The 21,509-nt window shown below is 32.0% G+C and overlaps 1 long non-coding RNA gene across 2 annotated transcripts in view; it reads left to right on the top strand.

Moving 5' to 3' along the window:
• The window catches only part of LOC131827641 (uncharacterized), a 90,272-nt gene that overhangs the window by 20,164 nt on the left and 48,599 nt on the right, over positions 1 to 21,509 (top strand). For both annotated transcript variants that reach the window (XR_009352096.1, XR_009352097.1), the window contains exon 2: positions 10,058 to 10,183. This is a non-coding gene — a long non-coding RNA (uncharacterized LOC131827641). The remainder of the gene's footprint in view (positions 1 to 10,057; positions 10,184 to 21,509) is intronic.

The following is a 21,509-nucleotide window of genomic DNA, read 5'->3' on the forward strand; positions in this document are numbered from 1 at the left end:
GCCTCTGCCTTTGGGTCCGGTCGTGATCTCAGGGTCTTGGGATCGAGTCCCACATCAGGCTCTCTGCTCAGCAGGGAGCCTGCTCCCCCCATCCTGCCTCCCTCTCTGCCCACTTGTGCTCTCTCTCTGTGAAGTGAATAAATAAAAAATTCTTTAAAAATTTTCAAATATTGATCACCAAGGGAATGCATATTTTGGATGTTGTTAAAGGAGACATCAGAGCATTATAGCATACCACTGTGTTCTAACAAACATGAGAGTTTGGTGAAAGAGAGCTATATTGTGTTATACTTCCTAAAATGAACATTTGTGAAACACACATTTATTTAAATATCTATGTTTATCTATCTATCATCTATCATCTATCTATCTATCATCTGTCTGTGTGTGTTTGTGTGACTACTTCATTTTGTTTATATTTTAGGTAAATAACTGGAAGATTTATATTGATGTAAAATAAATTTTAATTTTATTAAATTAATAATTTAATTATTCTTAAAACTACTATAATGAAAATGTACAATCTTAGTATAAATAGGTCAATTAAATCCAAAATCTAAGGGAACACGTAGTTTTAAATAACTAGAAAAATGAAAATGAAAGTGCAAAATAAGTACATACATGAAATATGCAATAAAAAAAAGTTTAGAAAAAGAACCAAAAGATAATTTTGAGGTACATATAAGACAGGAAATGATAACCTTAAAATATAACTTAGTAATTTAAAAAACAAAACAGATGTAGATGTAATGAATATGCAACATAGACAAACCATTAGTTCTCCTAAGGGGGTGGGAAGGAGGAATTTACAAAACAAACAATGAAAGGGGGGAAAGCTATGAAAATAGAAGGTATTTTGAATAAAATAAAAGAGATTCTTCATACAAGTCTAGAAACAAAACAAAACAGAATATAGGTTAAGTGGGGACATCTGAGTAGCTCAGGTGGCTAAGCATTAGACTCGATTTAGGCTCACTTCATGATTTCAGGGTCCTAAGATCAAGCCCCACATCGGGCTCTGTGCTCACCTGGGAGTCTGCCTGAGATTCTCGCTCTCTCCTGCTTTCCTCCCCTTGGATCTCTCTCTCTCTCTCTCTTTCTCCCTCTCTAAAATGAATAAATCTTTAACAAAAAGGAATATAGATTAAATGGATATTTTCTAGCAAAATGCAATTTATCAAACCAGACCCCAGTAGAAATAGAAAGTTTAAACCTACCAATTGTGTAGAAGACATAGAAAAAGTTTTAAGAAACTGGGCTTTGAAAATTTTGTAGGAATCATCTATCAAACCTTCAAATACCATGTAATTCTATTGCCACTTAGCCTATACCAATGTATAAAAAAAAAAAAAGAAAACTAACCACTTTTTATGTAGAGTACACCATTAATACTAAGATTTAAGAAAGAATATTTAGGGTGTCTGGGTGGCTCAGTGGGTTAAGCCGCTGCCTTCAGCTCAGGTCATGATCCCAGTGTCCTTGGATCGAGTCCCACATGGGGCTCCTTGCTCAGTAGGGAGCCTGCTTCTCTCTCTGCCTCTCCCTGCCACGTTGCCTGCTTATGCACTCTCTCTCTCTCTCTCTCTCTGACAAATAATTAAATAAAATCTTAAAAAAAAAGAAATAAAAAAAAGAAAGACTATTTGAATGAAAAATTTAAAAAAAGAAAGAATAAGAAATAAAAGTACAGTTAAATCTAACTTATAAATAATAATTCATAACTTAAAGTAAAAAAAAAATCACAATTATCTTTGTAGATGATAAAAAGACTGTTAACTAAATTTAAAACACATTTTTGATAAAATTATGTAATGACTTTTATAACATGATAAACCACCTAAACTCCAAATCAATACCCAGAACTATAAAACAAAACAAAACATTAAAGAATCCCTGTTAATGTCAAGAATAAGGTGAGAATGTCCATTCTCACCCCAAAGACCAGGATTGAGAAAAAAAAAAAAAAAAAAACTTATATCTTCTCTATCACTCAACATGGGCTTATTTCTAGGTTTTCTTTTTCTTTTCTTTTTTTGTTTCTTTTCTCTTTCTTTTTTCTTCTTTTTGCTTTTCTTCTCCTTTTTTTTTCCCCTAGCACATTCTTATATTTACCTTTTGTTTATCAATCATACTATTACAGTAGTACAAAACATAGTTAATATATGATGATTCAGCATATTAATGTTAAGTTTAAAACATAGTTAATATATGATAATTCAGCATATTTATGTTAAATTTATCAGCTCAGTTAACAAAACGGATCTTGCAGAGAGCAGAACATCTCATGTGCTGACCCCAATAATGATGACAGTATGAACAGCTCACATGATTATGGACATTTCCTTACCAGATGCCAAGTGCTTTATATATTGCAATTATTCCTCCCAACATTCCTGTTAATATTATGTGGCTTTTATCACAATATTACATTATTATCATATTGTTATAGAAGAGTACATTGAAGCTTTGAGAAGTAATTTGCCAAAAGTCACACAGCATCTTAATATTGGCTAATAATTTTTGAATATTTACTGTTGACCTAACACCATTCTAAGCACTAAGTGTATTTTTTAATTGTTATGAAAAAATTTATTTAAATTCAGTTAATTAACATATAATGTATTATTAGTTACAGAGGTAGAGGCCAGTGATTCATCAGTGGTTATGTAATACCCAGTGCTCATTATATCGCATCCTCTCCTTAGTGTCTCGTACCCAGGTACCGCATCCCCCTCCCCTCCTCCCCTCCAGCAACCCTCAGTTTGTTTCCAATGATTAAGTCTCTTATGGTTTTTATCCATCTCTGATTTCATCTTGTTTTATTTTTTCTCTCTTCCCCTATGGTTCTCTGTATTGTTTCTTAAATTCCACATATGAGTGAGATCATAAAATTATCTTTCTCTGATTGACTTATTTCACTTAGCATAATACCTTCTACTTCCATCCACATTGTTAAATAGCAAGATTCCTTTTCTTTCTTTCTTTCTTTCTTTCTTTCTTTCTTTCTTCTTTCTTTCTTTCTTTCTTTCTTTCTTTCTTTCTTTCTTTCTTTCTTTCTTCTTTTCATCACTGAGCCATATCTATCTATCATCTCTCTCTATATATACAGATATATATATATATATATACAGATAGATATCGATATTTATATTTATATTTATATCGATATCTATCTATCTTTCTCTCTATATATGTATCACATCTTTTTTATCCATTCATCTATAAATGGACATCTGGCCTTTTTCCATAGTTTGGCTTCTGTGGACATTGTTGTTATAAACATTGGGGTGCAGGTGCCCCTTTGAATCACTACATTTGTATCTTTGGGGTAAATATCTAGTAGGGCAATTGCTGGGACATAGAGTAACTCTATTTTCAAGTTTTTGAGCAACCTCCATGCTGTTTGCCAGATTGGCTACACCAGTTTGCATTCCCACCTATAGTGTAAGAGTGTTCCCCTTTGAATCCTTGCCAGCATCTGTCATTTCCTGACTTGTTAATTTTAACTATTCTGACTGGTATGAGATGGTATGTCTTTGTTGTTTTAATTTGTTTTTCCCTGATGCCAAGTGATGTTGAGCATTTTTCTTGTGTCTGTTAGCCATCCGTATGTCTTTGGAAAAGTATCTATTCATGTCTTCTGCCCATTACTTAACTGGTTTGTTTGATTTTTTTAACTGATGATTGGATTTGGTTTGCTAATTTGTTGACAAAATTTTTGCACTCATGTTCTATAGAGATATTGGCCTGTAGTTCTCCTTTTTAAGATTGTCTTTATCTGGTTTTGGCATCAGGTTAATGCTAGACTCATAATATGAATGTGGGAGATTGCCTTCCTCTCTTATTTTCTTAAATAGTTTGAGATAGGTATTTACTCTTGTTTAAATTTTTGGTAAATTCACTATGAAACCAGCTGCCCCTGGACTTTAGTTTGTTAGTTTTTTTTATTGCTGATTTAATTTCACTGCTAGTGACTGGTCTGTTCAAATTTCTTTTCTTCCTGATTCAGTTTTGGAAGCTTCTATGTTTCTAAGAATTTATTGACTTGTTCTAGATTGTAGAATTTCTTGGTACATAATTTTTCATAATATTCATTTGTAATCTTTTGTATTTCTGTGATGTCAGTTATTTCTCTCCTTTCATTTATTTTTTTAAAGATTTTATTTTTTAAGTAATCTATACACTGAACATAAGCTTGAACTTACAACCACAAGACCAAGAGTCACATGCTTTACTACCAAGATACCCCCAGTTTTATCCATCTTCTCTATTGTGTTTTGTTTGTTTAGTTTCTATTTTGTTTATTTTTGCTCTAATCTTTATTGTTTTTTTTCCCCCTTCTATTTGTTTTCAGTTTTGTTTTTTCTTCCTTTTCTAGTGCTTGTATTTGTAAGGTTCTAGAGATATATCAACTTAAATTGTCAAAAAAAGTGTATAGTATTTGTTAAAGTAAAAATTATTCCTCTGTATAATATAGTTGTTTCTGGACTTCAACATCATAATGTGTATAAAATTTCTTGCTGTATTTTAAGATAAATATTTAATAAAACCTTAAATGCTAGAAATATTTAAACAGGAAGTTAAACTACTCCTTCCGGCAGATATGGTATATTGGTCAGCTTGAGCTGTTATAGCAAAACACCACAGACTGGGTTGCTGAAACAACACATATTTTTCTCAGAGTACTGGAAACTGACAAGTTTAAGATCAATGTACCAGCAAAGTACATTTCTTAGGCATTTTTTGTGGCTGGCAGGTGGCTGCAAGCTTGCTATATTTTCCCATGACCTCTATGTGCACATTGGAGAAAGAGCTTTCTGATGTATCTTCTTTTTTTTTTTTTAATTTTTTATTTTTTATAAACATATATTTTTATCCCCAGGGGTACAGGTCTGATGTATCTTCTTATAAGGACACTAATCCTATGGGATTGGGGACCCACCCATACAAACTCAGTTAAACTTAATTATTTCTTTTTTTTTTTTTCCTTTAAAGATTTAATTAATTTATTTGAGGAAGAGAGAGAGAATGAGCAGTTGTAGGGGCAGAGAGAGAGAGAGAGAGAGGCAGACTTCCCATGGAGCTGGAAGCCTGATCCTAGGACCCTAAGATTATGACCTGGGCTGGAGTCCAAGGTGGATGCTCAATCAGCCAAGCCACCTATATACCCCTAACCTTAATTACTTCTTTAGTTTAAATGCAACCACTCTGGGATTAGGAGTTCCATATATGAATCGGGGAAACATGACATACAGCAGTACTTTATACTGTCCTTCCACAAGAAAATATGTTTATCTTATTATGACATTTGATTCTGATAAAAAATTTTAGTCTGGTAAGAGATAGAATTTTATAATGAATGTCAACAGTAAGATTATAATATGTTCTTGGGAATCTGAATTGTAGCCAAATATAATTGGTTCATGAAACTAGTAGCTTATTTTTATCCCAGTATTTTAACATTATATTAGCATTATTATTATACATTATTAACATTATTATTCTCAATATATTAACATTATTATTTTTCCAAATACTAAATCTTGCCACAGTGCAGTTTTAAGAACTTTATTCTACTTTTTAAAAATTTTTCTGAAATTTTACTTTTCTTCATTGACCCTGTAACTATCAACACTCATCTGAGTATACAACAGCAGAAATAGCCAAAGCCAAACACTTAAATATTAACAAATGAAATTGTAACAAATGAAATTGTAACTGCATTAGTATAGTGCAGACTGAAACTCCATAGAATTCAAATAATATCCCAGGATTAGCTTTGAGATGCTGAATAAAAGATAAATGTGTCCTTATATTTTTTACTAAGTTATTGTACATTTGTTTCATCTGCTGAGAAGCTGAATTTTATGCAGGTTTGTTGAATAAACCCTGAAGTCTTTTAGGTAAGAGCTTTAAGGATTGATATATTTCTATTCCTTACTTGTATCAAAAGTACAATAAAGACACATCGCCATAGTATCGCAGACACACACTGGACAGATAATGGCTACTGAGAATCTGTTTATTTTTACATTGAGTACATAAAAGATTTGTATTCAAGCTGTGGATCATTCATAGTGTATTTTAAAATATATATATAAAATGGCTAGATGTGTCATACTTGATATTGAAAATATATACTTGCCAGCCAGTTATTTATTGGGTATGTTTAGATATTTCTTCCCATAAGATAAAAGAGAATGGTAGTTAAATCATTACTAGTGAAATTTAACAATCTTGGGTATGATTATTTTAGAACTTAGCTAATCTCTCAAAATTATACCAGTATACTATAGTTATAAACATATGGAAGTAGATATAGATTGAACTTAAGATATAAATTTAGGCATAGATACATCTTATATAGACATAGTATTTTATGATTATGTATTCTATTAGTGCATTCTGATTATATTTCTAAATACATACATTATAATAGTGTAACATGTACACATATGAGAGAGGAGAGTTTGCACAGGTTTTATGAGCATTATAGGAATATTAAAAGAGATAATGCTTGTAGAGTTCTTATCCCTGAACTTATAGGTATTAATGATCAACATAGGACAAGTACTCTCAGAAATTTTTTTCAAATGCCTCATTTTATATAAAAATATATGTATTAACAAATTTTAATCTAAACAATGGTGATTGCTTACTTTCTTGGAGATGTAGAAAAAAGGAGTAAATGAATATTACAAAATAACTGGGCATGTCTGCACTGAGGATCAGCATGCAGCACTAGGAGCTCTGCTGTGCCCTTAAGGGCCATCCTGCTTCTGCAGTTACAAATGTTCCTCTGTAGAGATTGTGATAGCCAGAATTGCTATTTGGACAATCTTTATTTTGACCTTCCCATCACCATATTCAAAATGGAGAGTGAATTTAGGCATAACTTCATTTGTAAGCAGTCTACACCTGGTCTTATTTTCTTTAAGCAGCAGTGTCACTTTGTATCTACGTCCTACCTGGAGATGTATACCCATACCTCTTACTGCCATCCTCTCTTCTTTCCAATAGGAAAAAGAAAAAAATAAAAGCATTTTGAAGCATTATACTATGTATATTCTCAAGCCTAAGAATCACTGCTCAGTCTTTCTGAAATGTACAGGGGTTAACTTGTGAGATTATGGACAGCCACACAAAATCTTGGGTCTGTGTCACAGCTAAGTAAATATGCCAATAGTTTAGTATTAAAATCCTAATCTCTCCAATTCCAGTATACAGCCTCAAAGAAATTGTTCTACATTTCTGCAGAAAATTTTGATTGATATTAATATATATTTAATAAAGCTATAAAATTATTTTTCATATGCCTTATTTTAAATACAGCATTAATCCACAATTTTTTATACAAAATTTGGGCCATGGGATTTTAATGAAACGTTGGTGTAATTCATGCACTTTAGGGTAAATTTCTCAAATAATTTTTGGTTTAGGAATTTTTTTGTGTGTATTTCTAATGTACTGTGATCTGATATTTTTGTAAAACAATAAAATTATTAGGCAAAGTGAAGTGAAAAATACAATTCGATTTTAATTATTAGACAACAGATATATGAGTATATACATATAGACATGTACATATAATTTCACATTATAGAAATATCATTAGAGAAACATAATATAGGTAAATAAAAAACCTAAACCTTGTTCATAATGTGCACATAAGCACTTAGTAAAAAGTATTGTCATCACACTCATAAATGTCATTTTGCAATTAGAACTAAACAAAATATTATGAGAGAAGTAGAAATTCCCCACGTAAGTACCTACATGTAAACGTTATACAAATATTGAGGATATCTGAATATAAAGTATTGATTGTGACAAATGTGCTTATTGCTTTCTTGTTAACTATCCAATTTACCTTGGATTGGTAACATTAATTATAAGAAATAATATGTGTCTATATTCTTTGTAAGTATTGTTCTAATAATATTCATGTAAGATATTTAAAGAATTTCAGCAATCACTGGTTTCTTATCCTTTTTCCAAATTAAAAAAAGTACTAATTTTTGTAATGCATCTTTAATCATTTACTGGTAATATATTCCAAAAAATCATTCTGTGAAATTATAGTTAGACAACTTTAAGGGAGAGAAATAAATAAATATTGGAACCATTACAGTTCTGTATGTTGATCTTCCCTTGAAGAAAATTAAAATTCATTGTGTTTAAGGAGTTCAGTAATAATTATTTTATAAGTGTGGAAGATCAAGAATATTCATGGGGGCACTGTGGTGGCTCAGTATGGAATCAAGTCCCGAGTTGAGCTCTGCATTCAACGTGGCATCTGCTCGTCCTTCTACTACATCTTCTCCCCCTACTTGGGCTCACTCTTTCTCTCTCTCTCTCTATATATATATTTATCTCTAAAATAAATAAAGAAAATCTTAAAAAAAAGAATATACACTACTTCACTGATAAACTTTGTTTAATTATGGAACATGACAATATTCTGCAGAAACTCTGTTCTTTACATAGAAGTTTCCCAACAAAATCATCAATGATCAAACAGGATACTCCCATTCAAAGGAGGGTCTGTGATTTTTCAATGGTAGATAAAAAGAAAAGTTAGAATATTAGAAGAACAGAGTTTCTATAGATGAAAATAATGAATCAGTTGTGTTTCAAGACTTAAGGTGCATCTGTAGATTCAATAAACTGCAAGCAAACACACTTTGTTAGCTATATTTCTTCCATGGATTGAACTCTCATATTGTTAGTTCTTGTATATTTTGGGCATCGGTGTCCTTGGAAAAACAGTTGAGTTTCATATTTTGTCACAGTATTACCAAACATTTCAAGTAAACATTTGGGTACAGCCTTCCACTAATATTTTCACAAGCCAGTAGAGTACTTTGGATGTATGCTACTGTAGCATTTAAAAATTTTATGTATTTATTTGGGAGAAAAAGAGAGAGCATGAGGAGGGGGAGAGGCAGAAGGAGTAGAAGACTCCCCACAGAGCAGGGAGCCTATTGGGATCATGACCTGAGCCAAAGACAGATGTTTAACTGACTGTGCCACCTGGGCACCTCTTACTATAGCATTTAATTCAAAAAGGATTTCAAAGTTTTTTTTTTTTTTTAATTGTTTTGAGCTTAATTCTTTATGATTTGTCTCAAAATGCTGCTAAAGTTTGATGTTTTTGCTACTTCATTGGCTAGTCTGTAAGAAGACATATGGTATTGATTTTAGTACTTCATTTATGGTTACAAACCCAAACAATATATAGGGGAATCACATTCTGGATAAGAACAGTGCATTTTGATCTTTAAATTTTCAAAATTACTCCCATCATCATCCTCTGGTTTACTACAATATCACACTCAGAAATGCATGTCTTTCTTTTTTCTTTTGACAATACCAGTGGATTGCAGTTTGCTTTATTAAAGCCAGAATTTAAATTAAATTGTAATTATTTTGCTTACCAGGTTATCTCTAAAAATCTTTGAAAAATTTTAAAATTTTAACTAAATTTACTTTATTTTTTTTCTTTTTTCTTTTTTCTCCCAACTCCAGTGTAGTCAACATCTAGTGCTCTCGAGTGTTGTATTAGTTTCCAGCGCACAATTTAGTGCTTCAGCCGGGCCAGATATTACTCTGTGCGCATTAAGATAAATACACTCACTCCTCTTCCCCTTTCACCAGTCCCACCCCCAGTCTCTTCTTTGGTAACCATCTGCTTGTTCTTTACACTTAAAAGTCTGCTTTTTGGGGTGCCTGGGTGGCTCAGTGGGTTAAGCCGTTGCCTTCGGCTCAGGTCATGATCTCAGGGTCCTGGGATCGAGTCCCACATCGGGCTCTCTGCTCAGCGGGGAGCCTGCTTCCTCCTCTCTCTCTCTCTGCCTGCTTGTGATCTCTGTCTGTCAAATAAATAAATAAATAAATAAATATTTAAAAAAAAAAAGTCTGCTTTTTGGTTTATCTTTCTTTCTTTTTTTCCCCCTTTGTTCATTTGTTTTTTTTTTTTCTTAAATTTCACATATGAATGAAATCATATGGTATTTTACTTTTTCCGGCTTATTTTGCTTACCCTTGTACTTTCCAGCTCCACCGTGTCATTGCAAATGGCCAGATTTCGTTCTGAATAACATTCCGTTATGGATATACACACCACTTCTACTTGATCCATTCTGTTGATGGGCGCTTGGACTGTTCCCATAACTCAGCTATCGTAAGTAATGCTGCAATAAACATAAAGGTGCATGTAAATCTTTTCAAATTAATGTTTTCATATTCTCTGGGTAAATATCCAATAGTGTGATTACTGAATCATAGGGTAGTTCTATTTTTAATTTTTGAGGAACCTCTGTACTGTTTTCCACAGTGGCTGCACCAGTTTGCATTCTCATCAGCAGAGCACAAGGATTCCTTTTTCTCTACATCCTCATCAACTCTTGTTGTTTCTTGTGTGGTGTTTTTTTTTTTTTTTTTTTTTTTTTTTTTTGCTGATCTGACAGGTATGAGGGGATATCTCATTATGGTTTTGATTTGCATTTTCCCCAAGGATCAGTGATGTTGAGCATCTTTTCATATGTCTGTTGGCTGTCTGAATATTTTCATTGGAGAAATGTATTTTAATATCTTCTGCCCATTTTTAACAAAATTATTTTTCTTTTTTTGGTGTTGAGTTTTTTAAGTTCTTTATGTCTTTTAGATTCTAGCCCCGTATTGGATATATCATTTGCAAATATCTTCTCTTATTCAGTTGTCTGTTCTTTGATTTTGTTGATTGTTTCCTTTGCTGCACAGAAGATTTTTATTTTGATGTCCCAATAGATTATTTTTGGTTTTGTTTCCCTTGCCTCAAGAGACATATCTAGGAAGATGTTGTTAAAGCCAATGTCAGAGAAACTGCTGCCTGTGCTCTACTCTAGGATTTATATGGTTTCAAGTCTCAGATTTAGATATTTAATCCATTTTGAATTGGCTTTTGTGTATGGTGTGAGAACGTGGTCTAGTTTCCTTTTGTGTATTACTGTCCTGTTTTTCAGCACCATTATTGAAGAAACTTTTTCCCATTACATATTCTTGCCTCCTTCATCAAAGATTAATTGTCCACATAATTATGGGCTTATTTCTGGGCTTTCTGTTCTGTTCTGTTAATCAGTATGTCTGTTTTTTGTTAGCATCAGGGTTTTTTGTGGTTCCATACAAATTTTAGAGTGTTCTAGTTCTGTGAAAATTCTGTTGATATTTTGATAGGGATTGCATTAGAGCTGTGGATTGTTTTGGGTTGTATGGACTTTTTCACAATATTTATCTTTTTTATATATGAAGAATCCATATCTAACATCATACTCAATGGTGAAAAGCAGTTTTCCCCTAAGATCAGGAATAAGACAAGGGTGTCTTAATCATTTTAAATCAACATAGTACTAGAAATCCTAGCCATAACAATTAGACTAGAAAAAGAAGGAATAGAAGGCATCCAAATTGTTAAGAAAGAAATAAAGTTTCACTATTTGCAGATGACATTATACTATATAGAGACTCCTAAAGATTACATCAAAAAACTTCTAGAACTGATAAGTGAATTCAGGAAGGTCACAGGATACAAAATCAATGTACAGAAATATGTTACATTTCTATGCACTATTAATGAAGTGGCAGAAAAAGAAATTAAGAAAACAATTGTATTTACAATCAAGCTGAAAAAAATACCAAAGAGCTGAAATACTTGTACCCTGAACTATAAAACATTGATAAAATAAATTAAAGACAACAAAATGGAAAGATATTCCACATCGTGGATTCTAAACAAATATTATACCTTAATTTTCATCGATAAATAAAGTTTCTGAAGTTAGAATGATTATAAAATGACCATTTTATCACTTTTCAGATACTTTTGGGATACAAGTAATGGACTATCCTCAAAGTAACCAATGTTGTAATGTAAAATTAAATTACTGCTTTGAATTAGTATGCTGGTTGTCCCCCATTTTACTCCCCATCCATATTCAAAACCTGACCTTGTCTGTGCATCAGTCAATGTCCTGGCAATGCCAAATTGCTGTCAATTTATAACATTTACTTTCAATGTCTAGGGTTATATTGTCATGAAGAAGTTAAAAAAAAGTTAATTAATCAGCACCAATCCCCAGGTTGATTGATTGATTGATTTGTTATTTATTTAATTTATTTATTTTAGTACTGTTTTAGAAGATTCTGGGATAATTTCCTGGCAACACCCAGGAAAGTCTTCAAGGAGAATCTTGGATGATATCCTGACAATGTCATATTGCTATAGAAATTTCAGTACACTTATTCTTACTTTTTGTACTTATTTTGTCATAGGTATTAAAGCAGTTTATAAAAGAGTGCCAGTACACAGTTATATTTTAGTAGTTCTAGAAAATCTTTGATTAATTTTAACTTTTAAGCCTTAATTCCTTAATACTATATGCTCCATGAAATATTGTGTACCCTTTATCTTTCTTTTTTTTCCCTTTTCTTTATATTCTGTATGAATGTATCTTGCAAGTTTAGATCTATGATCCACTTTAAATTAATTTTTTGAATATGGTATGAGATAAAATCAAGGTTATTTTTTTCCTATGGTTATCTAGTTATTCCAGAAAACCTTTGGAAAAAGTTTCCTTCCTCTATTAGATACTTTTGACATCATTATCCAAATATCAAGGGCCTTATAAATGTGGGTTTATTTCTAGTCCTTCTTTATACTTGTATAAAGTATATAAAGTATACTTTATACTCTGACATGACTATGTCAGAGTCATGCTATCTTGATTATTATAGTTTTATTATAGTCCTTAAAATAAGACAATATAAGCAGCACAGTATTCTTCTTCATTTTTGAGATTGTTCTAGATATTAAAATATTTTCATTTTCATATAATCATTTAAGGAATACATTGAGCTCTAGTCATTTGGTGAAGAATTAACATTTTAACAATATTGAATATTTCAGAACACAAACATGAGGTATCTCTCTGGTAATACAGGTATTTTCACATTTTCATAGTAATACACCTCAGGTAAATGTTTAGTGTTGAGCTCTTGTCAGAATTTTTCTACTTATTTGTAAGCATAGCTTTATGGATGCTTTAAAATGTAAATCAAAAGTCAGGCACCCCTTTTTGGACACTTAACCAACTGAGTCACCTCTTTTGGGTGCCTGGGTGGCTCAGTAGGTTAAGTATCCGACTTTTGGTTTTGGCTCAGGCATGAACTCGGTATGTTGAGACGGAGTCCACCTCTGGCTCCACACACAGCACAGAGTTTGCTTCAGATTCTCTCCCTCTGCCCCTCCCCCACTGCGACCCCACTCGTGCTCTCTTTCTCTCTCGCTTTCTCTAAAATAAATAAATAAATCTTAAAAACCTGTTTTGTTTATTCATTAAAGCATATGTGTCATCTTGAGACTCATTGTCTCTTTGAGAATTGAAACATGTAAAGAAATTTTTGTGGGACTACTTCTGGATTTTATCAGGGATATCTGAAGAGTTTTATTGGGGAGACTATGGATTTGTTATGCACTATTTTTTGGAGTGTTGATTATTTATTTTTAAATAGACAATTAATTTGACTCAAACTGCAAATTCTGTGCCTTAGTGGGTAGCTAAAATCTCAGTTAACTTTTTGCATCTTTAGCTGGATTCTGTCCCACACACGCATGGGTTGATGATGATCAAAGTTTTGGGCAGAATTTAAATACAAAATATAAGCCTCCTTTTCTTAGTATCACCTCTCTGTCCATCAGGTATGATGCCCAACTCTGTGCACTACTTCTTCAGAGCAGGGAGAATTCAGATTTTCTATTGAAATTTTAATTTCCTTATGTATTACTAACTTGGCCTTCCTTCAAGAAGTGTTTTTTTCTGTTCTAATTAATAATTCTCAAAAAAATTTATGCTCCTCCATATCTTTTTAAATTTTTTTTTATTTTATTTTTTAAAGATTTTATTTATTTATTTGACAGAGAGAGATCACAAGCAGGCAGAGAGACAGGTAGAGAGAGAGGAGGAAGCAGGCTCCCTGCTGAGCAGAGAGCCCAATGTGGGGCTGGATCCCAGGACCCTGGGATCATGACCTGAGCCGAAGGCAGAGGCTTTAACCCACTGAGCCACCCAGGCGCCCCAATGCTCCTCCATATCTTTCTCCTATTTTTGTTCATTCTCCAATGACTTCAAGTGTTTTATTGTTGTTGTTTGTTTTTCTTTAAAAATAATACTGTGCAGAATTTGGAGTTGTTAGCTAAGTAAAGGTAATATCAATAAAAAACGTACTTAGACATGCTGAAAATTAACAGTTAGATTAAAATCAACCTAAAAGTTAATGTGACAGAAACAATTAGTCATATACTTAATTTTGTGGTAATATATAGGAAGGTCTTGAAGATTTTTTGAATACTTTTAATATTTTCCCCTCTATTAAATTAGTAGAACAGATATTGAGAAAACAAAAATTAGTTGTAGAAAGAACAAATACAATTTTATATAAAATAAAATTTAATTTTTCAGGTTTTATCTTGTGAGATACTTGCATATAAAATCTACACCTATCCTCAGTTTATAATCTTTTGGAGAATACAAATTAATTTTTCCCCTCATCTATGGTGCTTTTAGTTGCCACAGAATTTAATGTTAATGACAATTTGTTTTCAAAGTATGTGTATCCCAGTTTTTAGTTCAGTTTTTGTTTTTTCTGTAAATTCTGCAAAAACAGTTAGGAAATTCAGTCAATTATTTTTATTGGAAATAATGTGACTCAGAGCTCCACTGACAGATAAGAAAAATGGGGAATGCAAATGATGATGAACATCTTTAATTTTTTTTTCAAAATATCTCCTATTAGGATAGAATTTATTAGACATTTGGAAGTAATTAAATGGGTTACAAAGATTTTAATATCCAATGTATAAATATATACAAGGTATAAGCAAAAGTATGTGTTTGTCTCCCATAAAAGCAAAGTAAACTATTCCTCTCTCTTTTCCTAAAACCAAAAATATTGAAGGTTCTAGAAGGAAAACTTATTAAATTAAAGTTTAAGAAATGCTTAAAGTATCTTTTTATAAAACAGTATTTTGGGGTTTATGGGTGTTGGTATTAGGGAGAATGGGCTCAGCAATTATAAATATGCAAGAAACTATCTATATACAGAGATAAAAATTTATGTTCAGAGTTTATCTAAAATGAAGCATTTATCCCTCTTGGACTTATATTTTAGTTGTCTTGAAATAACAGTTTATTGTGGATAGCATATCAGATTTTTAACTATAATACAGCATGTTAACAAGTATTGTGGGTAATGAAAACCAAATTAGTGTAAGTAGTTTTATTAAATTGTCATGTGTTTGTTTTCCTTAAATATTTAGACTTCAGAGAAACTAGTCTATTTAGTTGCTTGAGGTAATAATGCCAAATATAATTAAAACTACTCTCTAATAAGTGTACTGATGCCTACTGTTTTGAGTTTAATTTCACCAATTATGCCTTTGGTTAGCAGCCTCCTACTCATTTAGCTAAAAAACACATTATGCTGTAATACTTGTAATGTGGATCAAGTGCTACAATGAATGGCTGTTTTTGTTGGGTTAGCAGAATCGAAAGCTTTTGCCTTCTAAACAATTAAGAAAATATAAAAAGTGACTAATGAAAATTTATCCAGAGGTCTGCAACAAAATGGCAACGAATTTTTACACAATTTTTATTTTTCTTTCAGACAATACAATATTATTATTTCTGTGTAAAATTATCTTCACAGAACATTAAATAATTAAATGTAAGGAAAACACTAAGAAACAGGGAGTGAAGACTTGGTGCTATGATTAGCATTCATAAATACCAACAAAAGTCCAGCAACCACATGCCAGTATGTTAGAATATTACATACTGTGTTCATTAACACATAGGTTTGTCTAATATTTTTGGCCACTGAATAAAGGTAGATACTTTTTAAGTAAATGTAAAAATTATTATAAATGAGTTCTGAAAAATTCATTACACATTTTCACAATAAGTCAATAATAAAGGATATAGCATACTAATTTATATTTATGAAAAACAGCTCAAACATCAGCCAGATGGTTCTGTGAGTTACTGTGTTTCCAGATCACTATCCAGTATTTTTTCCTTCCATATTGCTTTGCAAAATAAAAAGTATACTTCCCATTAGTTATATTATGCATCTATGTAGAAGCTACATTAAAGATCAAGCCATACAATTTAGAATATTGAGAATTAATTAGATTTGAATTTTTAATAGTGTTGTATTTGAAGAGAAGAAATTTGATGTTTTTTCTAATTCTCCCATAAATACCATGACCAAGTCATGAAAAATTACATAAAATAAGGCATTGTTCCACAAGAATATAATTTTTTACATTTATTTTTCTAACTGATAATTATTATATATTAGGTGCCACATCCTGGGCTAAACATTTGAGATAAAAATCTGAATAAATAATTGTTCCTATCTAAATATTTCAATAGTCAAAAAACAGAGACAAACCTGTAATCAAACCATATAATTAAGTATGGACTATAAGAGCGGTTTCAGAAAGGAATCATGAATACCTCTTAAAGAATCAGGTCCTTGATCAAGACCCAGTAATTACATTATTAATTTTATAAAAAATTGTCAGAGTGTTTTCAACCAACAATGTATAAGTGATCTCATTGTCTACATCATTTTTTATTACTATTTCTTGGTTTTTTGTTTTGTTTTGTTTTCTTAAGTTTTAATTTATTATTCAACTGAGAAAGACAGAGAGAGGGAACACAAACAGCAGGATGGGAAAGGGAGAAGCAGGCTTCCCGCTAAGCAGGGAGACCAGTGTGATGTGGGGTTCCATTCCAGGCCCTGGGGTCACGACCTGAGCTGAAGGCAGACGCTTCATGACTGAGCCACCCAGGCGCCCTGGTTTCTTGTTTTAAATTTTAGACATACTGATAGGTTTGTAGTGTTATCTTACGGTGGTTTTAATTTGTATTTCCCTAATGGCTAGTGATCTTGAACAACTTTTCATGTGCTTATCTCCCTATATACATCCTTTTAGGTAAAATTTTTATTCATAACTTTTGCCTTTTTTTAATTAGATTTTTTTGTTGTTGTTGGTTTGATGGTTATATTCTGGGACTTCTTTATATATTCTAGATACTAATCCTTTGTCATATGTGTGGTTTATAAACAATTTGTTCCCAATCTGCATCTTGTGTTCATTCTCTTCACATGGCTCTTTACAGAGCAAATGTTTTTAATTTTCATGAGGTCCAACTTATCAATGTTTTCTTTTATTGATCATGATTTTGGAGTTAAATCTAATAGCTATCTGTCTTAAAATTTCTTTTTCTAAAGTTTGTGTTTTTCTTTAGGGTAAATACCCAGTAGTGCAATTGCTGGGTCATAGGGCAGTTCTATTTTCAACATTTTGAGGAACCTCCATGCTGTTTTCCAGAGTGGTTGCACCAGCTTGCATTCCCACCAACAGTGTAGGAGGGTTCCCCTTTCTCCGCATCCTCGCCAGCATCTGTCATTTCCTGACTTGTTGATTTTAGCCATTCTGACTGGTGTGAGGTGGTATCTCATTGTGGTTTTGATTTGTATTTCCCTGATGCCGAGTGATATGGAGCACTTTTTCATGTGTCTGTTGGCCATCAGGATGTCTTCTTTGCAGAAATGTCTGTTCATGTCCTCTGCCCATTTCTTGATTGGATTATTTGTTCTTTGGGTGTTGAGTTTGCTAAGTTCTTTATAGATTGTGGACACTAGTCCTTTATCTGATATGTCGTTTGCAAATATCTTCTCCCATTCTGTCAGTTGTCTTTTGATTTTGTTAACGGTTTCCTTTGCTTTGCAAAAGCTGGCGATTCACAGACCTGTACCCCTGGGGATAAAAATATATGTTTATAAAAAATAAAAAATTAAAGTTTTGTGTTTTTTTTTGCCTAAGGTTTATATTTCTACATTTCCCATTTATTTAATTCCATAACTAATAATTGAGTCAATTTTGTATAAGAGGTGAGGTTTATGTGTCTCTGCTTTTGTTTGCTATTGTTATTTACCTATGAATGCCCATCTGTTCGAGTGCCATTTATTGAAAACAAAAAGCAAAAAATACCCCATTCTATCTCCATTGAATTATTTATATAACTTTGTTAAAAATCAGTTGAGCATATTTATAAGGTTCTGTTTTTATGTCCTCCCTGTGGTTATATTTTTCTATGTTTCTATCACACTGTCAATACCACACTGTTACATGACTATAGCTATATAGGAAGCCCTAATATTCAATACAGTGATATTTTTCACATTTGTTGTTACTAAGACTGTTTTAGATATTATAGGGCCCATTTTCCCCCATATAAGTTTTAGACTAAACTTGACTATGTTGACAGAAACATAAAATTTTCAGGGATTTTGATAGCAGGTGCTTTAAACTTATAGATCATTTTATGATAATTAATATCTTTCTTATATGGAGACTTCCAGGACATAAATAAAACACATTTTTAAAAATTACTTAGATATTCTTTGTTATCTTTCATCAGCATTTTATAGTTTCCAATACACAAAACCTGTACATGTTTTGTTAAATTTATAAATAAGTATTTTGTGATCATAAGAGTCCCTATAAGAGGGAGCAACATATTTCCTTCTCTTCTATCTTCTGGAATAGACTATATAAAATTCATGTTAGTTGTTCTTTAAACATTTTGTAGAATTGCTAGAAAACTATCTGGAACTGGAGATTTCTTTTTTGAGAGCTTTCGTTTTTGAGAGCTTTTGAATTTTTAAAATAAATTATTTTAGTAATTGTAGATGTATCCATTGGTCCCTTTAGAATTGTTTGAGTTATACTTGTTTGTGGTTTTTTCAGGAATTTGTCCATCTTATGTGTTGTTTAACTTATAAGATTGCTTATATATTCCTTTGTCTTCTTTTTTTACTGTTGTCATTTTTGCTAGAGACTCAATGTTATTGGTTTTTCAAATAATCATTTTTTATTTCATTGATTTCCTCTATTTTTTAACCCTAGTTTCAATCAAAGTGGTTTTTGCTAGTGTCTTTATTATTTTCCTACTTCCAATTGCTTTGACTATATTTTAGTCTTTGGTTTCTAATTTCTTGAGGTAGGATACTGCAGTATTTTGAAAGAAACTTCATTTTGAGAGTTTACTTAGATTGTGTTATTCATGGAGTTCAATTAAGAAATAACAACTTATAACATACGAGTAAAATGGCCAATGGAATGAAAAGATGTACACCTAATTTTTAAACACTAATGCTAGATTAATAATTGTCTAGGGGATACGTGGGTGCCTCAGTCAGTTAAACATCTGCCTTTCGTTCAGGTCATGATCTGGGCTTCTGGGATCCAGCCCCATGTCTGGCTCCCTGGTCAGCAGGGGGTCTGCTCTCCCCTTCCCTCTGCCTGCCCCCTCTGCACTCCCTCTCCCCCCGCCCCTGCACTACTTACTCTAGCTTGTTTGCTCTCTCAAATAAATAAATAAAATCTTTAAAAAATTGTTGTCTAGAATTGTGAATTTAGAAATTAGTATGTGTAAGTATTTACATGGATTTAATTATGCAAGTATCAGAACACTTTGAGTTTATAAAATATTTCATTTATTTTACATTAAGTTTTTAAACCTGTGACAAATTCAAAGTGAAGTATTAATCTGTAAACTATCTGTATAAAATAAAATGTGCTGAAAATGATTTTCATATAAACATAGGTAAGTATGATCACCCTAAAGTCAGTGAGAAAATGGTATAGAGTGGAAATAAGTCTAGGTAGTCTAAAATGGAATCAAATATAAATGATACCATCATTTGTCAGGTAGATGGTAAAATTTGAAGAATGGGGGATTAGATGGATAACATCAAGAAATATGTCAGAATCAAATTATTTACCAAAACACAGTAGTGTGTTTAAACACCATGAACCTGATGGTAACATTTAAATGTATATATTCAGGATAGACATAGAACATAAAATCCAGATTTATTTAACTATTTTTAAAAAATATTTTACTAATTTATTTGACAGACAGAGATCACAAGCAGGCAGAGAGAGAGAGAGAGAGAGAGAGGAGGAGCAGGCCCCCTGCTGAGCAGAGAGCCCGATGCAGAGCTTGATCCTAGGACCCCAGGATCGTGACCTGAGCCGAAAGCCTAGGCTTTAACCCACTGAGCCACCCAGGTGCCCCTTATTTAACTATTTTATCTGTACTTTTAAAAAACTTCCTTTCTCTCTGTACAGAGGGTTGAAGACAGACAATAAATAGTCCTTATTTTTATTTTATTGTTTTTTAAAGAATTTTGCCCCATACCAGTATTAATGATTTAGACCTACAGAAACAAGACTAACTCTGCAAAGCAAGGAAGACAATCAAGATGAATATTTTTCCTGTTGTCAGTTATACAAATCCAAGGAAACATTAATTTCTAAACTTGAACCTTCTCATTCTCTGGTGACATATGAACAGATTATCAATTCAATCAATATGACAGCTGCCTTCTTAATTGGAGGATGTGCTATGGAAGTGTCAGGCAGAATTTGCTGCCTTAGCAATAACACACAAATTTTTCTTCTGTTGTGTACATCCTTAACCATTAATTACCCCAAAATAAGATTCTAACAAGCATACTTGTTGCGTTTCATAAACCAATATGTACCTTTTTATGTGAAGACCAAAAAAAGCTTTTTAATTCCTTATTAAAAGAAAAAATGTAGTAAATTAAACATAAATTACTATTGCTTGTATTTACAATTTTTCTCAAATCCCAGTGGCGTCATTATGTATTTGCTGTTGGAAATATTATCTAAATCTTATATAAACATACAAGGCAGGTTCCTTCACTCCCTCATTTTTTCTTTATTGGGTAACATGCCAGCTCATGGAGTAATGACTTAAAATGTGTTTGGTTTTTTTTTGTACAAAGCAGAATTTTGCAATTTTTCAAAAATGCTAATCATGATTTAAGCAAATAATTTTCTGTAAAATGATTCATTTTTATCATAGGAAGTAGACATCTTGGGTGAGAATGAAAATGTTAACTTTTGTTATTATTATTGTGGACATAAGATCAATTTGTTAATCTAAGAAATTATGTATGGAATATTAGGAAGGAACAAACTAAAGTAGAAATAATTCTCATCATGACACCCCCAAAATGTTGGGCTCCAATACTCTTTTAAATAGTAGAAAGTAAAATAATAGAAAATAAAACATAATTGGTTTCATTATATTTATGAATGTGACATAAGTAAAAACAATTGACAGTAAGAAGAGACAGCAAGGTCTTACTTTTTCCATTAAAGGATGGTTTCAATATTTATAAGATTATTTCACTTTTTACAATTTATAAGATTATTTCATGGCTTTAGGCATGTTTGTATATTTGTAAAATAGTTTCCTTTATCATCTCTATATGCAAAGGCTGAGAATAATCCCCATAGAGTAAACTTTTTGGCTTACTTTAACATCTTTGCAGCCTCTACACTTCTCCGGTATGCTGAATTAGCA

Source organism: Mustela lutreola, chromosome 3 (assembly GCF_030435805.1).
Source record: "Mustela lutreola isolate mMusLut2 chromosome 3, mMusLut2.pri, whole genome shotgun sequence".
Classification (NCBI taxonomy): Eukaryota; Metazoa; Chordata; class Mammalia; order Carnivora; family Mustelidae; genus Mustela; species Mustela lutreola.